Genomic DNA, 26,612 nt, shown 5'->3' with positions numbered 1-26,612 from the left:
CAAGGAATCATAAAAGCTTTCTTTTTTTTACTGCTGCCTTATCATAAGTTACATCTGTCCTGCTTCACAGGATTCTTTCTGACCCTTAGGAAATCATTTTTCTAGATACTAACTTCAGTTTCACATGGCTTGCTTGTGGTTCATGAATCTTCTGATCTGGTGAAATGTTCTTGCTTCGATGTCATGCTTCCAGGTGGAATTCAGCTTAGAATCTGCGGTATATATAAACCTGAGACTGAAGAGACCTATTTCGTTCCATCTGTTTATCTTACTACCAAGGCTGAGTCATGCTCCATGGCAGATTTATATTAACCACTCATCTTATATTAGTGCCAAAAAGTCTCTCAGAATTGGGGCTTCACTGTACTGTGCACTATGCAAACAGATGGACAGCCCTTGTCCAGGAAGGATAACAAAACAACAATCAGTGTGCTCAAGTACTGTCCTTGTCATTCTTCTGTCAATAATAGTGAAAAGCACTGCTGGTTCAAATAAGGAATCTCTCTCCCCTGCCTTCCCAGAATTCAGAAATGTGTCACAGAGGGCAGATTCTAGAACAGGAGCTGTTGTTGCAAAGGCAGAAGCTATACAGGCCTCCACATGACAAGCGAAAAAAGGACCTCATCTGCAAGAAAAAGGTATCAAAATGACAAGAAAAAAATCACCTGCGCAGAAACCAGTTTTGTAGATAAAGAAGAGCCATAGAGCAGTAAAGGTCCTTATACTCTTAAGATCCCTCTTAAAGATGTAGCTTTTAGGCCATCACAAAGGGTAAGTGACAATGATACTACCATTAAGCATCAGTTTCAGTATTTGCCATGAGTTGTATCTTTAAGACTTGGTTTCAAATTATGCATGCTGTGCTTGTATTCTGCACAGTATGTTTAACTTTGGGAATTTTATATCCTAGTCAGCTATCAGAGAAATAATAGCTGAAATCAGAGCTCTTTAGACAAAGAGAGCCTTTGCAAGCACAATGTTTTCCAAGGGAAACAGCTACTGGAAAGAAGAATTAACTAAAGAACTAGATTAAGAGAGAGAATGCAGGAAAAAGATCAAATTTCTGACTTGAATTTGGCATGCTACTTTGTACTAAAAATTTATTCATTCTCAATGGAGAGTTAATGTTTTCCTAGCCAACATTCTTACCAACTACATTTATAAAGTCCTTCCCTGACCCATTCATATCAGGAACACATATAAAGCTATGCTTTCTGTGCCAATGTTTAAATTCATTTAATTTTGGAGTCCGTTATAACACTTGCCATCTAGCAAAGTCATTGCAGAGGTCCTTTCCAGCAGAGGTAACTAGTTAAACTGCAGAAGACTATGAAGCTGGAGAAAAAGCAAAAGCAAGTGTCTTCATTCCTCTCTCAGTGCATACAGCTTCTTTCTCACTGTCACACTACTGAGTGAGAGGAGGAGAGATGAGGTGTAATTAAAAAAAAAAAGGATTAAGAAGGAGCAAACATGGGAGAAAGATAAAGAGAGGGAAAGTTCATAGCGTGGAAAGACATGTGGGAAATGGACACAGTAGAAACAGATGTTGATATATAACATCGTCTCATCATGATGCAACTGACTAAACCTCACCAGAGGTCATACAGCGTAGGAAGAGTTTTCATTTTCATTTGGAGAAAGATAAAGGTCACCACTCAAACAAACTAGCTGCAGGAAACCTTCCTGTCTGTGTTTCTTTTGCCAAATCATCTTTAAAATGAGGCCTGGCTCTGCTAGCGAGGCCTGGATCTTGTTTAAGGGTGGGACCTGAAACTTTTGTCTTCTTTTTTGTGGAGACTTAAGAGAAGCAAATGGCTGTTTGGGATTTTTTGTTTTCATGCTAAGCCTTTCCCCGTGCTTGCTAGAGTTTTTCAGGCATATAGCACTACTGAGAAAACTGAGTAGAACCTCTGCACGCAGGAAGACTGAAAAGGCTGAACTGAGGGATAGATCAAAGACAGCAGGTACCACAGCCTCATCCAGGAGTAGTGGGAGATGCACCCATGGGACAAGGCTTTCTGGAGGTAGACAGAAAACCAGGCCAGACCAGGTGCTTTAACAAGTGAGGCATTTCCTTAGCCAGTGAGAAGTTTCCCAGCTTTATCTGACTCCAGAGGTTTTCACTGATTGTTTTAGGCAAAACTTCCTGCCACATAACCCACACTGCTGCAAACTTACCCACCTCCTTAAGGTCTACCCTGAAAGGATAACAGCAACTCTATTTTCTACAGGATGCCTTTTAGGGCTGGCGCTTACATCTTCTCCAACACATAAGTGAGGGTGAGAGGGAAGATGATATTACATGTTTTTTGAAAAGGAGGATAAACAGTACAATTTTACTTGATGGCAAAAAGTTTCAGAATCACCTTATTTTAATTATGAAAAAGTGAAATTATGCAACAATTCTGTAGTGTGACCTTAGACAAATACTGAATTTAAGAGTATTAGACTGCATTAAACAGCCAGTAATTCTGAACTCCAGCACTTATGCTAGTCTGATGTTTCACCATTAAAATAATTTACTCTTTACTGCTACTGTTTGAGAAGCATGGTAGAGAAGTGACATTATAGACTCACTTTCAGAATGTTTTCAAATGATAACAACCTAGCTTTCTCCTTAAGTCTATTCTTGCAAGTCTAGTGCAATTGGCTTCAGTGTAGTTACACGGCATATGTGCTGGAAAACTGAATTTGCCTTCACATATTTAACGCCACAGCTCAGTTTCAGAAGCATTTCCAAGTGATTCTAGGGACATGTAAATTGAGGTAAACTTTTCTCTTTCTTCCCCTCTGTGTATCTAGTACAAGGACATACATCCCCTAAACAAGTACACATTTCTGACCTAGCATTTCCCTTGCCTCAAGTTGTATCACATCTTCATAGACTCATAGAATGGTTTGGGTTGGAAGGGACCTTAAAGATCATCTAGTTCCAACCCCCCTGCCATGGACAGGGACGCCCTCCACTAGACCACGTTGCCCAAAGCCTCATCCAACCTGGCCTTGAACACTTCCAGGGAGGGGGCTTCCACAACCTCTCTGGGCAACATGCTCCAGTGCCTCACCACTCTCACAGTAAAGAATTTCTTTCTAACATCTAATCTAAATCGACCCTCCTTCAGCTTGAACCCCTTACCCCTTGTCCTGTCACTACACTCCCTGATAAACAGCCCCTCACCATCTTTCCTGTAGGCCCCTTCAGGTACTGGAAGGCCACAATTAGATCTTCCCGGAGCCTTCTCTTCTCCAGGCTGAACAACCCCAACTCTCTCAGCCTGTCCTCATAGGAGAGGTGCTCCAGCCCTCTGATCAGCTTCGTGGCCCTCCTCTGGACTATCATCTCCAACAGGTCCATGTCTCTCCTGTACTGGGGCCCCCAGAGCTGGAGGCAGTACTCCAGGTGGGGTCTCAGGAGAGCAGAGTAGAGGGGCAGGATCACCTCCTTCAACCTGCTGGTCACACCTCTTTTGATGCAGCCCAGGACATGGTTGGCTTTCTGGGCTGCAAGCGCGCACTGCTGGCTCATGTTGAGCTTCTCATCAATCAATCAAGTCCTTCTCCTTGGGGCTGCTTTCAATCCATTCCTCATCCAGCCTATAGTCGTGCTTGGGATTGTGCTGACCCACGTGCAGAACCTTGCACTTGGCCTTGTTGAACTTCATGAACTTCTCCAGCCTATCAAGGTCCCTCTGGATGGCATCCCTTCTCTCCAGTGTGTCGACCACACCACACAGCTCGGTGTCGTCGGCCAACTTGCTGAGGGTGCACTTGACCCCGCTGTCCATGTCACCGACAAAGATGTTGAACAGTGCTGGTCCCAGTACTGACCCCTGAGGGATGCCACTCGTCACCGTTCTCCACTTGGACATTGAGCCGTTGACCACAACTCTTTGAGTGCAACCATCCAGCCAATTCCTTATCCGTTGAGTGGTCCATCCATCAAATCCGTGTCTCTCCAATTTAGACTCAAGGATGTCATGTGGGACAGTGTCAAATGCCTTGCACAAGGCCAGGTAGGTGATGTCAGTTGCCCTTCCCTTATCCATGGATGCTGTAACCCCATCACAGAAGGCCTCCAAATTTGTCAGGCACGATTTGCCCTTACTGAAGCCGTGTTGGCTGTCACCAATCACCTCCTTATTTTCCATGTGCCTGAGCATAGTCTCCAGGAGCGTCTGCTCCATGATCTTGCCAGGCACGGAGGTGAGACACTGACCGGCCTGTAGTTACCTAGGTCTTTCTTTTTACCCTTCTTAAAAATGGGGGTTATGTTTCCCCTCTTCCAGTCAGCGGGAACTTCACCAGACTGCCAGGACTTCTCAAATATGATGGTGAGTGGCCTGGCCACTTCATCCGCCAGTTCCCTCAAGACCCGCGGATGCGTCTCATCAGGTCCCATGGACTTGTGCACCTTCAGGTTCCTTAGATATTCTCGAACCCGATCTTCTCCTACAGTGGGCGGTTCTGCATTCTCCCAGTCCCTGCCTTCTGTGACCTGGGCAGTGTGGCTCAAGCATTTGCCAGCGAAGACTGAGGGAAAAAAGTCATTGAGTACCTCAGCCTTCTCCATATCCCAGGTAACCAGGTCACCTGTTTCATTCTGGAGGGGACCCACATTTTCCCTTGTCCTCTTTTTATCACTGACATGTCTATAGAAGCTTTTCTTGTTGTGCTTAACATCCCTGGCCAGATTAATTTCTATCAGGGCTTTGGCTTTCCTAACCTGATCCCTGGCTGCTCAGACAATTTCTCTGTATTCCTCCCAGGCTACCTGCCCTTGCTTTCACCCTCTGTAGGCTTCCTTTTTTTGTTTGACTTTGCCCAGGAGCTCCTTGTTCGTCCATGGGGGCCTCTTGGTGTTTTTGCTTGACTTCCTCTTTGCTTCTTCCTGAGCTTGGAGGAGGTGATGCTTGAATATTAGCCAGCTGTCTTGGGCCCCTCTTCCTTCCAGGGCTTTGTCCCATGGTATTCTACCAAGCAAACCCTGAAGAGGCCAAAGTCTGCTCTCCTGAAGTCCAGCGTAGTGAGCTTGCTGTGTGCCCTCCTCGCTGCCCTGAGGATCCTGAATTCCACCATTTCATGGTCACTGCAGCCAAGGCTACCCTTGAGCTTGACATCCCCTACCAGGCCCTCCTTATGGGTGAGAATAAGGTCCAGCTTCACACCTCTCCTTGTGGGCTCCTCTATCACTTGGAGGAGAAAGTTGTCGTCAACACATTCCAGGAACTTCCTGGTTTGTTTGTGCTCTGCTGTGTTGTCCCTCCAACAGATGTCGGGGTGGTTGAAGTCCCCCATAAGGACCAGGGCTTGTGAACGTGAGGGTGCTCCTATCTGCCTATAAAGGGCTTCATCTGCTCGGTCCCCCTGGTCAGGTTTTAACCCTAGCCAGTAAGTAGGCACCATGCAGCCGCTCGCTCACTCCTCCCCTACAAAGGGGATGAAGAGGAGAATGGAAAAAAACTCATGGGTTGAGATAAAGACAATTTAATAGGATAACAAAAGAAGATAACACCACCACCACCACAAGCAATGCACAAATGCAATTGCTCACCACATGCAAAAGGAAAATAAAACAACCCAATGCCCAGTCTGTTTCTGAGCAGTGATTGCTCCTCCCAGCTAGCTTCCCCAGTTGCATACAGAGCAAGACATTCTATAGCAGGGAATATCCCTCTGGCCAGTCTGGGCCAGCTGTCCTGGCTGTGCTCTCCCAGCTTCTTGTGCACCTGGCAGGGCGTGAGAAAATGAAAAGTCCTTGACTTAGTGCAGACACTAAAACTACCTAGCAACAACTAAAAACTTCAGTGTGTTACCAACATTATTTTCATGCTAAATCCAAAACACAGCACTATACTGGCTACTAGAAAGAAAAATTAACTCTATCTCAGCCAAAACCAGGACATCTTTAAAGACCTTTTTTTTCAAACAGTGGCAAGCACCATTGCAAAATGAAAGGAAAGAGAAGGAGAAACTACTATGCAACTGCAAGGCCTGCATGATTAGGAGCAGATGCAGGTAATCAGTCTCTCCTAGCTGATTAGAGAAAGGGTTCTGCCTTTGGAGGAAGGTTGAAGCCATAAAAGTATACTTAGACCATGCTATTCCAGAGATTATTGATATCTCAGGAGGAAGACTTTGCTCTCCTTTGCAAGTTACCTTTGTGCCATAGATGTCCCTGCTCAATGGGGAATGTGTATTACAAAACATAAAAAAGGAAGTTAAAAATATGTGCAAGATAAGTCCCAAGGAAAATCTCTAGTGTTGAAGGATGTGCTGTGTGTTTGCTGAGGATGTGGGCAATGGAAATTACACAGAACCGGACTAAGCAAGAAGTGTCAAACAGAAAACAGGATGCTGTTTTTTCTAAGCTGTTAAACTTTCTGTTCACTCTCAGTGCGTAGTGCATGTTTTTTGTTTGGTGGTGGTGGTTTGTTGTTGTTTTTTTTTTTTTTGAGGGGGGGAGGGGTGGGTTTCCGATCAGGTCAATGACAAAAGAAAATTAAATATTTTCTGTGAGAAAGTACAGCGTGCGTCAATTCTGCAGCCATTAGCTATGAAATGGGAAACAAAATGACATAATTCCTTGGAATTTCCAAATGCATTCCATGAAAAACTGAAGTAACACCAATAAATTAGACAATGTGAAAGACAGTTCACTGGGATGATAAAATGTTTAGTGTAATTGTTTCTTCAGCAGAGGATCCTTGTCCCAAATTAAAAAGCAAATTTTACCCTGATAAAATGTGTGCCATCCATATCTGTCTAAATAATTTTTCCTCATAATAGATGGCACTGACTGAGGAAAGCAGAGCATCCTAAGGGTGACTTTGAAAGAGACATTTGTTTCTTCTTTGGTAGCTCTATCAGTCAGAAGATTTTCTTCAAAAAGAAAGGAATTACCTTGCTGGAATCCAAGAAAGAAGTGTGTTACTCCCCTGCAATATTTTTGTTTTCTTCTTTCAGGTTAAATATGAATACATTACTACACAGAAGAGAAATCCTAACTGGAATACTCATACTGCAGTAGCTATTTGTTGTTCAGCTATTGACAATTAAAGTATTACTATTAAATATAAACATGAGGAAGCACTGCATGGATAAGAAGAAAGATGAATAAAGTTAACAAGGCCTAACAAGAGCCACAAGTCAAATTTAAAGCCAGATTCCTTACTGAACTTTCTAAATGAAAAAGTATCTGGGGCTATATGACTATAGAGATTGTTTTTTACTTGGTTCTGAAGTCAATTTTGATATTGCATGTACATTTTTTAGAGTTATTTCATGACATTACTGGCATGTATGAGTTAATATCTAAGAGGTCTAGTGACAAAAGTCATCATAATATACAAAGTACTTTTTTTTTCTGAATTAAATCCATGAGAATCTGAAAAAAAGCAGTTCTAAGAGGGTAACTGGAGCTGAATTATAACAATAGAATAATAAAGCAGAGTGTGTCCAAGAACAAAGCCCCTCTACAAAAAATGTAGATGAAGAAACCAGATTAAAAATCCATATAACAATAATTGCCTATAGTATCATGAGCCAAATTCATCTCTGGAATTTCATGAGCATTGAATTTGGCTTTAAGCAGGATTTTTATTTATGGGGAATTCAGACAATGGGAAAGAACTATAACACAGTGCCACTTTCAATGAAAGTTAACATCATTCAAAAATCGAAGTGGAAGTTCAGAATGTTATCTGAATCATACAAGCTGTCCTCATCCAAATGTTCATTTTTTGTTGGATTCAGGCAGCAGAAAAATCTACTTCTTTTCATAATGGTGCACATGCACACATACACAACTACTGGGCTTTGTTTATTGAAAAGTACCACAGGAGCAACAGGTCACCTAGGGGAGACTTCTGTGCTGCAAGTATTCCTGTGCATCCTAGATACAGTACTGCTGGGAGAACAGAAATGGTTTTTAGATTATTTAGTCCTGTACACTGTTATACTTCCAAAGTGTTGATCTATCAAGGTACATGGATGTTTATCCCCGTATGCGTACGTATGTGCACACATGTGCTTTTCTGTCTCTTACTCCTCCACCCCTCACAAAGAGACTACTAGGATGATGCTTCTATTTTAATATGAAGCTACTTTTTGATCTGAGACAGAATACAAGCAAAACTACTGTAAACATATAAATAGTTATAGGGCTTCTAAGCATGTAAACACTCAGACTTTCTCTTTTGTGTTGGTATAGTACCTCAGAGAACAAAAGCTGGCACTACTGAGAGATACTATAATATAAATAGACATGTCAAACTCATGGATTTACCTAAAAATCTGCAATGAAAGTTTACGACCTTAGCATAGTTAATGTTTCACCTGTAGGAAAACAAACAAACAAACCCAAACTAGTGCCAGAAATCTAGACATTACTGTATAATCACTGTTGGTTATAGGGGACATACAGTGGATGAAGGTGAAGACTAGAGGCTTATGCATTTAATGTGTTTTGTTATGTTTCATGGCAGATTTTAAGTTACTAGCCTTCTGTACAAAGGAACTTCACCCAGCATTTAGGTGAGGGCAGCTTTTACATTGAGGAAAGCAGGATCCATCCACATCAGGACTTCGTAACTCTTGGTAAAAATCTTTGTATTTAATTTCCTCCCTGTGCTAAATGCAGATGATGCACATGCTAGCAGCCAGCCCTGCATCACAGCGTGCTGGGAGAGGAAGGGCACAGCACCTGCACTGCAGGGAGCTTTCTGTGGCGATCCCCACCACATAAAAAGGATTAGAGCCACCGTTGCATGTAAGTAGGTCCACGTTTTGCTCACTTCATCAAAGAATTGGAAAACCAGCAATGGGAAAACAGAATAGGAAAAAAACCCCTCTCTCCCTTAGAGGAGATTCCCTGTTCGAATGTGCAGAAGATGACTGTAGACAGGCCCTTTCAGCAGCAGCTTGTGTGTCCTGACCCAAACTTCCAATAAACTGGCTGCTCATCTCTTGCCTGGAAGCATTCCCAGCCCGGAGACAGACATCCCCATATCACGTGGTCCCTTTTATTCCCACTAGTAAGTATGTTTCGGTCTTGGTGGAGTCAGTTTTTCCTCAGAATTTCCACTCAGACGAGAGAGAGCGAGCTCACAGCCACCACAATACTCACAGCCATTAGTCCTGGCCAGCTGCAGTAAATCTTGCCCTATTCAGTCAGCTTATTACTGGAATAAAACATCAGCTTCATTCTATCACTCTTTTTGCTCCTCAAGTGTATAATTACAAGTCAACCATGGGTCATACTGTTACCATAACACCAAAGAACAGAGCCTGATAAGAGCCAGCAGAACGCCTCATGCTGATTTTAATGGGATTTGCCTCAAACCTTCAACAACTGTCACACTGGAAAAGCAGATGCAGGCCACAAGGTTAAATTACAGGAGGAGAAAACAGGAGAGTGTCTGCGTCTCAGACATCATTCAGGAAGGCATTTGCTTCTCAGTGTTTCAGTCTCCATCACGGATGTGGAGGCAGTGGTACCAGGTACTTCACAGAGCTGTGGAAAGCGTTATTCATTTATACTGATGATGCATTTTGTGGAGCTCAAAGAGATGGCACTGACGAGGAGGAAGAACAGCAAGAGAAGAATAAGGCTTCATGAGGGTCTTCCCCTTTCAGCTTTTCACACAGGTGTGATGTTAACTGCTAAAATAGCAATGCAGTCACACTTAGTCTTTGTTAAAGACCTCACTATGGGCATCAGACCATCTTTCTGGTGACCAACAACTTTAAAACAGCTCTAACACAGTCATAAGCAATGGTGAAATTGCCGGGGAGAGGCTGCCATCCCTGTCATGTCATCTAAAAAAACATCAGAGAGGGACCCCTTGGCCATCCAAATCCAGTCAGGCAACTCGTGCGTCAGCAACAGGATGAATTACAGCTTATATGATTTATTTGTGACTATGTATTGATATGGGATTAGTTTTTACCATGTGTATAAGAATTTCAAACCGCAGTGGTGATTGATTTTTCCCAGCAACAGCTTTAAGACTAGATAACAGGAAACTGCAGTAGAAGTAAATTAGGGTCTAAAATGAGTTGCTTCACTGAAGTTCATGCTTTGTGCTAGTGTATATGCACATGTTTGCAAATGAACAACCTAATCCTTTTTTATTGTCTAGTACTCCCTAGTGACTCCTGAAACCAGTATTTCATTTACACATTGTATTCTTGGTATCCAGTATGGTTTTCAAGTTCTTGAGAAAAGTTCTCTACTTGAGTTCTCCACATTACATCACCTTCCAAACATTTAAAAATAATAATTTTAAAACAGGAAGTTGAAGGTGCAATCTTTTTGCTGGCCTGACCACAAATAAAAATGAGAAAATACTGGAAAATCGTGCTTTTCACCAAGCCATGGAAAACAGATGAAGGTCAAATCACAGCTATCATAGCTGGAAATTCTTTCAGACATCCTGCAAAGGCATTACATGATTAAATGTTGTGGTTTCTGGCTGTTTTTTCACCCTGGAAAGAGATGTGACCAGACCTGGGTATACACGGACAGGAAAAGGAATATAGCTTTGCACTGGCATTCAGTCATCTGTGATGCATTCAGACGCTCTTACTTGAGATTTCGCTAGATATTTATGCAGATCTAACGGAGCACTGATGCTGAAAGAAGCAGTCCTACCTCTTATTCCCTGCTGCCACCTGCATGGTGCCACGCACTCCCTGGTCTCTTCTCTGGAGGTTGCCTGACGTTTTGCAGAGATGTTCCATTCTGTGGACGTCAAAAATGAGTGTGAGTGTGGTTTCACTTCCTCCCCCCCTTTTGCTCGGGGTCCTTCTCGTGAAGCCTTGCCCTTTTTGTGTCCTTCCTTTTTTCAAATACATCCATCCTGTGATTTTCTTTAACAATTTCTGCTCCATAACCCTACTGCTGGTTATAGACAGGTTACATAAAACTCCTGTGTAACAGTTTGACAGAGGAAGAAACTGAAGGGCCTTAGGGCAAAGCTGAGAGCCAACACCATAGATTCTTATGCTTAACCTCCCTACACATTTTATACCCAAAGTCTTCCTCTTTTCCCTCCCTCTTATTTACTAATGGCATTTTATTGGACTAGAGTAACCTTCATGACTACAAAAGATGCAGTTATGTTTGGTACTATTCACGTTTAGTAAATAGTCAAAACATTGTATTTGTTCTTTCATGCATCCTCTCTGGAAGTATAAGTATTTTGTCACTCCTAAGAGTGGGGGCATGCAATTGTATACTATACATACGAAAGAAAATACTACTTTGCCAGCTGGTCTGGCAACACAAATGTAATTCTAGATAGAGAAAATTAAAGGATGAACACCAAATTAAATTCTCATAAATAAATTTTTGCTAATACTGACTCCCTCCCCCCAATATGAAAACCTGCTATGCCTGAACAAGGTGTAATAATCAAGTAATAATATTTGTCAGTGCCACTTCAATATTGCACAACTGGCTCAGCCAGCTCAGGAAAGCTGTGGGAAACACGCTGAGGTCTGAGCAGTTGCAGTTATTGTGGACAATATGTGATACACAGCTGATAATCTCCTAAAGACAGACTCCATGAAGCACTAACTTAGCTCTGGTGGCCAAATTCCTATTAATCCAACAACAAAAAGAATTTTTTTTTTTTTTTTTAAATCTCATCTTCAGTGTATACTTTTGTTCCAGATAGTAGACACTTGACTGGAAGAGCCACACCTAAATGTGCTCAGATACCATAAGTGTATGTGTTACAAGGCCCTCTAAAAGGAGCGGTGCCTCTGGGATACCACCACACAGGGAAATCAAATTCATTTCATGGTGTCAGAAACATTCCAGCTGCAGGACTAGGTTTATTTGTTTATTTTCACAGCTCTCAAAGGAAATCCATGAAATTCTGTATTGGAGGGAAATCTTTCCCAAGATCTAGTTATGAAAAGAAACTCTCCAGACTGTGTGTGGCCTCATTCTCAGCTGTGCCCATTGTTCATTAGATGTAACTAAGGAGGAGGCTAAGGATGAGGTCCATAAAAAGCCAATGCATTTCTCTTATCCTGGGGCCAGTTCTTTGCCAGCCCAGCCCTTCCATAGATGAAAGCAATCCAAGAGCTGCTCTAATCTACACCAGCTGCTTCGCCAAAGCCCGATGTCAGTCAGGAATCGCTGCAGCACAACCCAGCCAGGTTCCCTTCTCCCTCTCCCCTGCCATAATCTCCACATACAAGGCTGCGAGAGCGCATGATGTAGGAAGACAACACGTAACAGGGAGCTGCACCCAGAAAGGATCTCTCTGCCAGGGAAACCGGGCCACTTCCCACTCTTAACACAGCAGCAGTGAAAAGGGAGCAAAAGGGAGACCAGTCCCGAGTCTCTGAGCATATCAGATGTAATTATTGTTACCCATGGCTCCAGTTCACAGTGCTCTTCCTCAGAAGTCTGCAGAAATGGCCCCCTCAGGGTTAACGAGAACATGTCCCATGAAAAGTTATCATAAATCTTAGGACACCACGATCCTCCAGAGATTTTAGTTGCTGAGGATCTCTGGATTTACGAGAGTCATGAGTTCACAGCATGACTTAAAATTTTAAAAACCTATGTGCTAGCTTAGCACAACTTAGCAAATGTACGTGGTTGAATGTATTTCAAAGCTGGTTTTGGACTGCAACTATGAGGTACTCCATCTCTGCAAACCAAAGATCACCTTGGAAGTGGGGACAGGGAGGGACAGGCAAAGCCTTTCTCTGGTAGCCAGGTGCAAAGATTTTGCAAGCCCAGTGACAGTAAAGCCACTGTTGCCTGTTTACAGATCAGAGCCTGCAAATCCACATAGCATTCAGGATTTGTGTCTCGCTGTCCCTGCAATCTACAACATCTACTCAGCAGCATACTTGTTACCAGAAAAAAAAAAAAAAAAAAAGCAAGCCACCAAGGGCACTGAACTTTTAGTCAGAAAGAAATATTTCCATGCAGAAAGTTTCTGAAGATGAAAGACACCATCAGTGGGAGCAAAGCACAGTGGACCCTTGCATGCCAGTGATTTATCATCAAATGGTCACAACTGTTTCTTCAAAGAAGTGATCAAAAGTTGTGGACATTACAGGGGCTTAGAAAAAGTCTTGTGGTTCATTGTGACATCTTTTTTAATCAGAAAAGTTGGCATTCATAGTAGATGGGCAAAGAAAAAAAAAGTGGAGGAAGGTTAAGATTGAGGTCATTTGACAACTGTGGAGATTTACTGCTTTTTTTGCTGTGTGCTGCTCTACTGGATATGCTGTTGGTTTCCACCTCGGCCTGATATCCTTTTACTGAACTATGCAATAGAAGAATGTTGGGGTTTTTTAAGAAGCAGGAAAGTCCCAAACACTATATGCTAGTAGTAAACAGTTCTTGCTCTTATTTGATAGTTTATATCTGTGGAAAGAGATAAAGTAGTGAATTTATGCTTACAGCAAACCCCAATTAAAAGAGAAACAGCAACATTCTTAGTGGAAAAAATATTTTTGCCACTGAAATTAAATTTTCTCAAGTAGTAGTCTTTTGTGTCAGCACTTTCTGTGTTTTGCTCAAGAAAAAAATAATAAAAAAAATCAAACAAAAATGAAATCAGACAAAACCCACACAAACCTAAAAATTTCCATAAAGCTTTCTGGTGAAAAATTGTTCACTATCAAACTTTTAAAAACTTGGCAAAATGCTTTTAAAATTCAAGCTTTACTCTTTAATTTTCTTTAGTTTTCTTATTAAAAAAAAAAGATTTTCCAAGAAAATGAGAAAAACCCCATCTTTTAAAATTATTATTATTATGGAATTGCTCTGTTTATAAACTCCCTTAAGTGCAAATAATCGTGTGTCGTCCCCCTGTCCCCCCCGCCTTCCTTTACAGAGTGAAAAATGGAAACAGAGGGAAGTTTAGCAATTTACAGCATTGCCATGTGTTAAATTTGTAGCAGAGTTCAGATGGGAACCCCTGTGCCCAGTATTGCTTCCCACATCACCCCTTCTCACTTGGGGTTGTGCATGGGGAAGGAACTATTTGGTACTGAAATACCAATTCCGCACCTTAACTGCATGTATTTATGGATATCTTACAGTCCAGCCGCTTAGCTCAATTTTTCTTTTGTGACCCTTACTTTACAATAGGAATAGCACTTAAGCAAAATCTCTGTTTTAAGATATATTCACAAACTCTTCCACTGTTTTCCTAGCCAAACATCATGTCAATGGCCCTTATGTGTTTGGTGATGTCGGAAAACATGCTGCCAAACATGGGGGAACAGCACGAGAACCTCCCCGCGCCTGTTCCCAGGTCAGAACCCTGCACCAGGGGCACTCACTAACCATCCGGCTGCCCAGCATCCCACGGCATTTGCATTACCACATTTATGGCATGGTTGTTATATAGCATTAAGATGCATTTTCTTTGTTATTAGAGCATCACCAGCATAACCTCACCTAAATACTTGTCAGCGGTATTTTATTCCCAGTGTCTTGCCTACAAGGTGCAGCAGCATTCCTGGAATTGCGTCTGCAGACTCTCCGCCAGATGGTTTTGAATCACACAAAAGTACTTTAAGTTCCACTGCACGCATGATAAGTTGTGAGGCAGTAGATGAAAAACTACTACTTGGCTTTCTCTAAACCCTGAAAAAACTTGCACAGAACTTGAAAACTGTCTGACTTGGTTTAATACATGGCTTTCATTTTTAATATTAGAAGTGTAATGCACTGTCACTGAGCAACTATTTCAGGGCGTTTTCTGGGTTTGGTCACAAAGGGAATGCATCCACTACTACTCTGTGTAGGCAGATGTTCCTTAGAGCAGTAACAGATTCTTATCAGATTGCTAGGCTGATTATTTAGAAATTCCATAGGGGTAAGAGTCTCCAGCATCGGTCGTCTCATGGCCCGCCTCAAAAGTTAGGTCCCACAGCATTATTTCTTCTAAAAGGTTCAGCTTACAGGTAGAAGAGGTAAGCCCAGACTTCTGTATTTAAACACTGTTCATTCTGTCAGAAAACCTACTGCCGGAGTCAAAAAATAAGTCAAATACCAGTCTTTATATGATGGAGTACAAGACACATCCCTTTGTATCTCTAAGAGAAAACAAAAAATGCTGGATGGCCAAATACAGGTACTAAGTTCCAATTCTCCAAGGTCAGAGTGTGGAATCAAGTGGAAGGGACATCATGATGAATTATAATGAAATTTAGTTGTGGGTTTTTTTTTTTAAATAGCTGTGTACTAACTACCAATCACAATGAGTGCAGTCACACCTTTGAAAAGTGCCCAAGTGAATCCCATTTTATCCAAACCATGCTGAAAGGACACAAATACAGATTGATTATAAATGTATAGGGATGGCTTTTTTTTTTAAGTAGCTTTAAAGAAACTTATTTAAAGAAGAAAAAGAAACCATGCCCTGTTCCTTATCAGCAACACTCTGAAGCAAACGAACACGACTCCTGGCTGAGATCCCTAACTGTTAACACAAACTCCATTCATACATTTAAAAAATCAGTGCAAGGGGAAAGCATGATAAAGCCTGAAATGTGAAACGTCAAACTTACTGCTTTAATTATTCGGATCTGGATCTTGGGCTGTGGCCAAGCAGCATTTTGTACTGCTCAGAACAGGGGACTAGAAGGAATGTGTACATATGGCTTTAAAACTCCTGCTTGCCCCCAGAGTGCATCAGAGGAGCCAAAACATTGTTCTAATTAACACCTGCTACTAATGGTTCCAAAGGGTCATTCTGACATCTGAGAGTCCCAGAGCAAAGAACAAAGCAGTTTTCCTTGCTTCAGCAGTTGTAAAGGAAGGGGGACAGGACTTTCCTGCACCATTCTTGCTGTGAGGGGGGAGAGATCTTCCAATATATAGAAGAACTTGGTTAAAGGGAGCTTTGAACAAGGGAATGTCACAAAATACATTTTGCGGTACTGGAAGAAAAAGTCAGGCCTATGATATATTTCTTCTGCACATAATGAAAATAATTGTAAAACCTTTCAGTTTTAGTCAGCTTCAAGTGATCGCATCTTTGCCAGAGAGATTCCTTTGCAGAGACAGGAGAGGGACTAACTTTTTCCCAAAGCTTATTGTCAACAAAAGAGATGAAAGGGTTTATTTTTAATTTAAATGAACTTGATAAGCCCATTTGAGAAAAGCTACTTGAATTTTGTTGTCCTCAGAAGAGGAGTGATAAATATCCTTTTCCCAAACAATCCAGGTCTCCTAGTTGCACTAGAATGAGCTTTTCACCTTCCCAAACTGTACTTTAAATCTTCCCATGCTATACAACCACCAAGCTGTGGACAAACACATTTTCACGTAGCATTCTCAATGCCCCAAGTCCTTCTCTCCCCTCATAGCATTCTTTCTGTGGGCTCTTCATCTCCCATATCCCACTACTCAGTGCTTGGCAAGAAATCCTGAGTGAGGGGCAAGGGAAGAGCAGGACAGTCAGGTACCATCAGTCCATAGTATATTTTGGACTCCTGATGATTAATGGGTGTCAGGGAAGCTCTCATCTACTGACCTCCCTCACCCTGATCAATACCACTTGGAGTATTTTTATAAGAAGTTTCAAACACTTCTGTCTTCTTAAGAAAAAAGATAGTCTAGAAAATTAAATGAAAAAATAAAGTGAATGCACTGTAATGTTCCTGCAGACATTTATCTAATGACTAATGTTATCCATGTATATACAAAGTTATAGAGAGGCATAAATGTTTCATAATCTGATCCCAGTCTGGTAAACCACTTTCAAAATCAGGAAATTCCAATGGAAAGGTTAGTTACATTTGCATCTGTATTCTTTTCTGCTATTGCTTCCATTTTTGGTGAAAATTTTAATATAATCCTAGTCTCTTAGTCTATACTATAAAATAAATAAAGGGTTTAAGCTTTCATTGAGTCTAAGGTTAATTATGCCACTCAAGCAAGTAAGAGACCATAAAGAAGAATTTTGTTTGTTCACATTTAGAGTCTCTTTAAAAAGCCAATTGGATACAAAAATGTTTTATTGTACAAGGAAATCAGACCCAAGTTTTGCAGAATGACTGTGGTAAGGACCTCAGATCTGGAAAATTTCTGACTAAGAGCCTTTCATCTTAGAAGTCCAATTTTAACATTGGACAAGTCTGCCTCTTGAGCCAACCTCAGCATAGATGAACTTGAGCACAATAAAGAAAGCAAACAAAAAGTCAGGATGTAATGAACTATTCTGCAAAAATAACTAGTCCTTATAGTACATCCAGAAACCTGTCAGAACTGACCACTACTGGCTTACACATTGCATGAGCAGGATGCATTTACAGTTTACAGACATAATTCTTAACATATTATCAACACTGAGATATATCAGAGTACTTACTGAACTTTAGATTTGGCTCAAGTACCACGCAACATATGTAAAAGGGAAAGAAGAAAAGGACAAAGGTGAACAAGAAAGAAAAAGTACTGTGAAGCAGTTTGTACTTCACTACACCTACTCTACGCTTATTGTTCAGAGCCTTTTCCTTGCTACAGATGCACATGTGCCTGCATGCAAGAGGGACTTTTCTGGTACACATGGGTACACCAGACTGGTTCCTCCTGCTGCTGCACATGTAGCAGCAACTAAACTGTAAATAAGACCTAGATAGATTAAAATTTTACCACATTTAGTATTCTTAAACCACCAGCAATTTGAGTTAGCTCCTAATATTTTTTAAATGACTACTAAGAAAAAAAAAAAAATTCCAGCAAGCTTCTTGCATTTCATACCTCAGCTAATACATGAATCAGCATCATCATAACTTCACATTTTTCTCCAGGATGAATTCTGTCAGTTGAGAAAAGAACACTTTTTCCTTCCACTAGTCATGTACTCCATTTTCTAATGAAGCATATGCAAAGCTAAACAACGAGGCTGATAAAATAAAGACAACTTGAAAGATTAACAGCATTCAGCTGTACTGCCAGAGGGAGGATTATCTCCTTAGTGCCACACCCCAGCTGTGCTAATTGAAGTGAGGGTAAGGTGGGAAAGACCAACCCTCACAAGATGAGTCCAGGTGCTGTTTCATAACAGTTCCCTCCAACATCATCTGCTCTACAGATTTTTTTAAAAAAAACCAAAACCCAAACAACAAAAAACCTCACAACCAGACATCAGGAGTAGTCTTAAATAAATTCACTCAGTGAAAATTATCAGCCTAAAGGAGCGAAGTCTTATTCACCGAACATGTACAGCATGGGAAACTGAACTGAAAGCTTCTTCCGCAGCCTCTTGCCAGTGGGCCAGCTCCCCACCCTGGAAGAATGCTGGATATTTTGAGAAATAAGAACAACCACAATTAGAAAGACAAGGGATATATAGACTTTCAGCATATATCTTCACCACCACCTCTTAAAACTGAGCAAGAATCATCAGCATACGGCCTGGATTGGTGTTTGCACCTTCTTTTCAGAGCACTGGTGTTACAGTAAAACCAAATGTAAAATGTGATATGAATCAAGTTATGCTGCTGCAAAAGTTCATTGTGTAGCCCTACCTCTGCTGGTCTAAGGCCAGACAAGAAATATCTAAATAATGTACCTTTGTCTGATAAGTAGGATGTGATTGTCACAAGGTAGAAATGTAACCGATATATCGCTAGTTTTACCAACAAACCTTGAAGAATTGCTGAGGATTGCCAAAGGAGGAGGAAATTAGGGCAAAGGTAATTCCAACAGGGAGAGATGGCAACTACTGACTCATGGACCACCCACCCTAATTACACCACAGACTCAAAAGAAAGAACTATTAGGCATGCGCACTAATTTACATAGGAGGTGAAAGTTTATTAACAATCATATAATGATGAATAATACATATGTAGTAGAAACATTAATATGTTAATATTGTGTATAAATGACTGTTGATTTATAGCTTCGGTGTGCTGTCTTGGGACAGACACCCATATCTGCACAAATACGCAATAAAATACCTCTGCTCTGTGTGTATATTGGCATACTGCACATGGGGTAAATGAACCCCTGGTTTTGGGACAACACTGGTATTGTTTCCTCTCTTTAATACAAGATACTGCATTAGATGGAACAGGGGTCTGGTCCTTTTGATACTGCTGACCCAGCAGTAACTATACTGTGATCTTGAAAGATGGATTGCTGCTGACCAGGAATCCACTGTAGTCACCAGTTCATTTTCCAACAGTGTCAGATGATAGTTGAATTCACGGCCACTCACAACCAACACACAGAAGAAAATGACTTGTTAACAAGTTCACAGTCACTTACATGGTATGTAGCTCCAAGCTACTCTTTCATTTGGAATTGTTTCTTTGATGGATTATGCATACGGCAACTTGATACAGTTTACCAGAATTTAATCACAAAACTATCTTTTCTTTGTGCTCTTCTTTCCAATTATTGCATTCATTTTGCCTTCTTCCAAATTGTATTGTAAAGTCTTTAGAGAAGGGACTACTATTTAGATGTCTGTAGAGTATTTGCAGTTTGTCTTATTTAGAACACATTTTTATAATTTTATTTTTCCAGTATTTAATCAAATTGTCTTATTTGTATAATAAATGAAATTTTTTTTACTGATTAAGTAAAATTAAGAAGGAAATAGCAAGATGCTTTTTGTATGGGAGAAGAATAAAAACTGAAAAGAATGGAATAAAATCAAACGCAAACTACTCACAAACATGCACAGCTTTTTTAAAGATGTCATAGCGTGTCCTTTCCCTGTGGAAATTTTCTAGGCTATGAACTTCAATGCATGTGGGATATTGGTGCCTATATGCCCTCTGGGGTTTTTTGGTAGTACAACAGCTTTATCTAACCAGCGATCAGGTGGGCTAGATCAGATAAAGTTTTCCATTCAGAAATAACGTAGCTTGAGACATTGCCATCCCCACCACTCATTTCTGGACAATGATGTAGTATCCCTTCACCGCTGTTGGTACAACTATTTGTGGTATCACATTTTAAACTGAATTAGGGAAATTATCCTGCTTCAGAATAACCCAGCAGAAAAAAAGGGTATTTTTCAGCCCTTGATCTAGTTTACTACATGGTCCCACAAAGACTTGTGCCAGCAAAACTGAGAGGGAAGTGCCAACGATAGTGACAAAGTAGGGCAGCAGGTGCTTTGGTTCTTGTCCCATAGGGCATGGCCTTCTAGAATGAACTGAGCATTTTAGAAACTTATTTTAACATTTGGACAGCACTCAAGTTTCAGTGGGAGCAACCACTGAGCTTTTTTAAGCACCTGGAAGCAGCAGACAAATGATGCAACACATTTTCCTGATAGATAGCCATAGACAAGACTAAATATTAGTTTTTTCTATTGGGAGCTCATCCAAAAAGCAAGCAGCAAAATCCCTTTCAATTCATGGTCATTATGTTAGATGTTTTATTCTATGCATTCATTTGTTTCAACAGCATCCCTTTTCTTCTATTTAAGAGTTTATATATTATAATAGGTCCACTGTCTATCTAATTCAAGAAACTTGTGTCAGAGGCATTGGAGAAAAAAATAACGCCCTCATGTGTTCTGCTTGTCTGAGTTTTAAGGCCACACAACTATTCTTCCCCTTCCTCCAACCCCCATATTATCAATGCTCTTCAGTATGCAGAATAGCACAGTCCATTAGTGCGACATGTGAAATGAGTATAGGGAAAGGGATCTACTCTGTTTCATTCAGAAAATTATATCAGTTCCTGCTAATCTTTTCACTGGAAATTCATGACACAGGAAAGCCTTTACAAAGGTGAAAGGATTTCACACACGGGAAGCTTATCTTATCTCCACTGCTCTTCCAAACTTTGTACTAGATTCCAGGAAGTATCGATTTTTTATTTATTTTTACATTACTGGAATAGATTCAAGAGACTCATATTCTGAACACTGAAAGAGGTGAAGGTCCTGTATTTTATCTGGGAAGAGCTGGAACGTCCCAACATTTCACAGTACTTGCTTATCACTTTCATGAGGCCAGGGCCGTACTTAACAAATGTGGGGCCTGGTATGAAATTATCATAAAGCAAGTAGTAGAGAAAGATGCAAGGTTCAGGGCAAGGAAATTATGGAAACTGAACCTAATATGTAATGTTATGTTCCTAGGTACTGTAAAATTATTTTCTGTGCTTCTGATGGCTTGAAGATGGGCAACTTTTAAAGGGTATTACAACTACAAATTCATAAAGTTGATAGCATTTAAAAAGCTGTAATAAGTCTACATAATCAGAAATAAACTAATAAAAAGACAAGAAAGAGCTTCTGAGATCTGTATTCAAAGTTGCAAACAAAAAAGCAGAACTAGCTCAGCGAGTGGTCCATCCATCAAATCTGTGTCGTTCCAATTTAGACAAGGATGTCATGAGGGACAGTGTCAAATGCTTTACACAAGTCCAGGTGGATGATGTCAGTTGCTCTTCCCTTATCCACCAACGCTGTAACCCCATTGCAGAAAGCCACCAAATTTGTCAGGCATGATTTGCCCTTAGTGAAGCCATGTTTGCTGTCACCAGTTACCTCCTTATTTTCCATGTGTCTGAGCATAGTTTCCAGGAGGATCTGCTCCACAATCTTTCTGGGCACAGAGGTGAGACTGACCGGCCTGTAGTTCACCAGATCTTCCTTTTTTCCCTTTTAAAAATGGGGATTATGTTTCCTCTTTTCCAGTCAATGGGAACTTCACCAGACAGCCACGATTTCTCAAATATGATGGATAGTGGCTTAGCAACTTCATCCACCAGTTCCCTCAGGACCTGCGGATACATCTCTTCAGGTGCCATGGACTTCAGATTCCTTAGATGGTCTTGAATCTGATCTTCTCCAGCAGTGGGTGGTTCTTCATTCTCCCGGTCCTTGCCTTTGCCTTCTGTGACTTGGGTGGTGTGGCTAGAGCACTTGCCAGTGAAGACTGAGGCAAAAAAGTCGTTGAGTACCTCAGCCTTCTCCATATCCCAGGTAACCAAGTCTCCCGTTTCCTTCCAGAGAGGGCCTGCATTTTCCTTAGTCTTCCTTTTATCACTGACATACCTATAGAGGCTTTTCTTGTTGTCCTTGATGTCCCTGGCCAGACTAATTTCTATCAGGGCTTTGGCTTTCCTAACCCGATCCCTGGCTGCTCAGACAATTTCTCTGTATTTCTCCTAGGCTACCTGCCCTTGCTTCCAACCTCTTTTTGTGTTTGAGTTTGTCCAGGAGCTCCTTGTTCACCCATGCATGTTGTATTATCATTTCCAATTATTTCTACAGCTGGGACATGTGAAGTAACATGCCAGAGGTTACAAACAAATCTGTACTTCAGCTAAGAGGAGAAGCAAAGTATTCAACTGTATGCCTCTCTTATTAATCAGTAGATAGTATAACTGTCTTTAAGAACCAGGTCTGTACAAATACATCTCCTGATAAACATTTTCCATTTGCTGACTTTTCATAATGCACCATAATTTAATATATAAAAGTAGTGTTTTCACTTCCATAAAAAAAAGTCATTCATTAGGTATGTTGATATTTTCTTCCCTTCATTCTATGTCTGTCTTTCTACTGTTTGCATCTAGCAAAATTAAATCCTCAGAATAAAGAAAAATATTGACTTGAGTCTTTCTTCCTTAAAATATTAAGCTAGCAAAATAAAGTACTGTTACTTCCCCATACATTTCCACACATTTTACTGTTTTCTTTCTCAAGAGAAGCCATACACATCCCAGTTACACCTCTCATATTTCTAGTATTTATTCCTCTTTTTCAACAACTGCCTCTTGAAGCAACCAGTCGACTGTTTGAGAAGGAAACAAGCTCCTTGAAAGCCATTGGCACCAATCTCTCTGTTTTTATTTGCCTTTCTCTATAGTTCATTTGTAATATTCTTTAAGCCACTGTGCTAGTGAAAATGCTGACTTGCTAATGGGACTAAGATCATCCTAGCAATGACACTTACAATAAGAGAGATCCATCTGGTGCTTTGGCCGTGTGACAGTCCTGAACTCTAAAGATCTGAGTTCAATTTTCTGCTCTACAGTAAACATCCTGTATGCCTTTTAGCAAAGTATCATGACCCTCAGTCTATCCAAACTGCAATGGTAAAGTATAGGTAACATTTTCGTGTTCTTCTATAGAGCCACATCAAGTGGCTTGGTCACTAGAAGTACACTCCTTTTCTCTGCACCCCTTCCTCCTTTTACTTTGTTCCATTCTACAGCCACCCTCCCTATCAGCAGCTTCCTCCCACAGCTCGGAATGGCCAGCATTTATTGGCTTCTCAGGACAAACTAGTACTTGACATAAAGAAAGACTTAAGAAGGACCAGAAGAAAGCCAGCATGACTAAAAAGCAGGATGAAGTCAGCTTCTAAAGCAAGAAAGTACCCTTCAGAAAACTCAAATGCTGGCATGTTAAGTGAAAAAAGCACAGCAAGGCAAGCCAGAAAGAAAAAAAAACAAAGAACAAAAAATAAACCATCACTACCACCACACACACACACACAAAAAAAAAAAAAAAAAAAAAAAGGTGGGGTGAAGAAACTTGCAAAAGACAGAAGAAACTAATAATAAGCCATCAGCACTTCTGTTCCCCCCAAAGTTCTAAAGGAAATCAAGATGAAATAGGGAAGCACTAATTGTAGTACACTGCTTCTTGCCTATAATTGCTTTGGTACTAGAAGATGGCCAATGTGATGCCAATTTTTTTTCAGAAGTTCCAGAGACGCCCAAGGAAGACCTAACTATGAGCCACAGAACCCTCTGGGCAAGCTAGTGGAAGTTATTCTACATAATGACATTAATGGATGTATGGATAAATATGAATAGGGAAGACTCAACATGATTTGTTTCTTTTTTTTTAAAAAAAAAAAAAGAAAAATTGTGCCTTACAAACCTTACAAATTTATTTAATTTCTCTGAAGAAGCTATTAAGAAAGTGGATGAGGAGTATCCCTTTGATATGGTCTACTTGTATTTCCAAAAGGCATTCAGAAATGTTCCTCACCCAAAGACTCTTAAATAAACTAAACACCATGAGAACATCCTTGGATGGAAAAAGAACTGTTTAGAAGATCAGAAACAGAGCCTAAGAATAAAAAGCCGATGGAGTCCCATAGGGTTCTGTGCTGGGACCTGAGGTCCTCAGTGTATTCATAAATGAATTAAAGTGGAGAGAATACTGGGGTGACAAAGAATGGTGATGACACTAAACTATTCAAGGCAATAAAGAAAAGAAACAGTTTCAGAAAAGCCTCATGATAATGAGTGACTTGTCAAAGAAATGACAGATGAAATTCAGCTTAGAAATGCATATGGGGAAAAACAACCTTAACTTTACGTATAAACTGTTGCTCTAGGCTGACTATTACCAGTCAGGATGAAAATCTTGAGGTTTTAGTAAATATTTTGATGAAAATCTCAAGACTTTGTAACAGTCAAAACAAGACTGTAGAATACTAGGAAACATGAGGACAGGATTATTACACTGTATTAACTCCCTGACACATTGATATTGTGAAATTGCAAGTGAGTCTGATCCCTCTTTCCCAAAAGAAATTAGGTAGAATTGGAAAAGATATCGCAAAAGGAGAAGTAGTATTATCAGAGGTAGGGAGTGCAAATCAGAAAAACTAACTAAGATTCTTCAAACTGGAACAGAGATCATTCTAGTGGTTTAAAAGATAAAGAGTGGAATGTAAAAGATCATTCAGTGTGTCTTTCAATATAATAACTAAACAGCAAGCAAGACGATCAGGGCTAGATTCAACAGTAGCAGAAGGAAATACTTGACCACTGTGCTGTTTAAGCTATGGAACTCCTGCCCATAGAAAGTTGTGGATGATAAAGATCATGCAGATTCAAAAGGGGAATGAACAAACTCGCCGGAGGAAAATCCATCAGAGTCTTATAGAGATGTGTAGATCCCTGTGTGTGGCTGGTGGGAGAGTATTCTGGGGAAATATCTGCATGCACTCGCCTGCACTTACTGTCTTCTCTTGCCACCTTCTACAGGCCACTTTCTGGTTTGTTTTTGAGACATTCATCGATGCAGCCATGTTACAAATTTAGAACTGCAGATTCTGAAAGAACTGCTTATTCTTACAGCCCTGAATCTTTTGTCAAATTTTACCTCAGCTTCATACTTGGCTTTGCATATTAATACTCAATGCCTGAATGCACCCTTATTGACAGCAGTTTTGTACAAAGGAATGTCAACGGAATAGCTGCGGGCATCAGGTAGTGGTAGTTATAAATCTTAATAGAATACTGGATCTAGAACATCTGTTCTACCTTCTCCTGCCCATTGCAGCTGCTTGCTTCCATGGGTAGCAATCAACACTTGTCACCTTGGTGTCTATGTTCTTCACTATTGTGGTCCTATGCAGGGAGCAGCAGCTGGTTTCATGAACATCCCTGCCTCAAAGATCCTGGTGCAATAAGGCTCAGGCCATGTGAGAGAACCACTGCTCCACTGACCATTCACCTTATGAGTCCAGCCAGGCACTTCTGCTTCTTTTCCTGATACAAGTCCTGTTGGAGTTAGGACACTGGGTTAGATGGATCTTTGGTCTGACTTGGCCTGACTTTTCATGGCATTCATCAGTATCTGCTTCCCTAACTCCAGTAACCTGCTCACCTTCTTCCCCTTTGCTCTACTTCTCACTGTCTCTTAGAATTGCTGCTGTGCTTGCCACGTGCTAATTGCCAATGCCTCTGCAAACGGGAATGGCTAAAAGTAGCTGAAGAAGGTTATGAGTAAAGGTGGGAGGACACAGTGCACAAGGATATTTCCCAGCTTACTGTCTGGGCAGCAGCAGCAGTAATTGTGACTTTCTATCTCTTTCCAAAGAGATGGAAAGGTTCAGACTCCTGTTTTCTCATTATTACACTTTGATGGCTTCTTCTGTTCAGACTATCAATTCTTTGCATCATACTCTCCCTCAGAAGTCTGTACCACTGCTGGCACAAAGGAGCCTTGACACTTAGAAGTGTTGTTGCAATAAAAATGAAGTCTGGTAGTCATGGCCATTCTCAGTCTTGACTTTCTGTCCTTCTACTAATTGGATCTGGGTAGGATCCTTCAGATCCTGTTCTGCTGTTCTTCATAGCATTCCAGGCTGGGGAAATAAAAGTGATCTGGCAGCAGGTTTAATGCAAAAACAAGGAAGAATTTTTCACTCAACACATTTTTAAAATGGGGAATTCATTGCTACATGAAGTGAGCACTAAATAAACAAAAAGAGTTCAGGAAATAGACTAATGGAAAGTAGGTCTATTATCATGGCTAAAAGTGCTCTGGATGCAGTTTCTAAACCACTGCTTAAGGGAAACTGAATACAGAATTCACTCAATACATTCCTCTCCAAGAATCTTCTGCTGGACAGTATGACAGACAGGCTGCTAAGCTACATGGATCACTAGTCAGACATGTTCTTTCACTAGTATTTCTGTAATTGATTGATGTCTTTAACTCCTTGTCAGTGGGGAAAGGAGATGAAGGATGGATTGGTTAGTAAAGTAACCTTTGGTAGAACACAGTTTGAAATCCTTGGATGCCATTATAAATGTCAGTCATTAATGTTTTATTAGACTGGGCACTGCTAGCCCACAGAGCAGTTAAGCTGACAGATTCATACTGAACCTAATA

The 26,612-nt window shown here is 40.8% G+C and overlaps 1 long non-coding RNA gene across 2 annotated transcripts in view; it reads right to left on the bottom strand.

Annotated features, from left to right (window-relative positions):
- The window catches only part of LOC142602003 (uncharacterized), a 74,575-nt gene extending 56,391 nt beyond the window's left edge, over positions 1–18,184 (bottom strand). Inside the window, exons 1-3 of one of the 2 annotated variants that reach the window (XR_012835610.1) lie at positions 17,750–18,170; positions 10,652–10,741; positions 7,748–9,572 (exon numbers count right to left, since the gene is read on the bottom strand). This is a non-coding gene — a long non-coding RNA (uncharacterized LOC142602003). Of the gene's footprint in view, positions 1–7,747; positions 9,573–10,651; positions 10,742–17,749 lie in introns of those variants that run through there. The other variant, XR_012835611.1, reaches the window with a different exon arrangement.
- Positions 18,185–26,612: the final 8,428 nt, after the last annotated feature.

Source organism: Balearica regulorum, chromosome 5 (genome assembly GCF_011004875.1).
Source record: "Balearica regulorum gibbericeps isolate bBalReg1 chromosome 5, bBalReg1.pri, whole genome shotgun sequence".
Taxonomy (NCBI): Eukaryota; Metazoa; Chordata; class Aves; order Gruiformes; family Gruidae; genus Balearica; species Balearica regulorum.
Note: the sequence above shows the minus strand (reverse complement) of the source record. Positions and strands in the feature narration are given on the sequence as shown.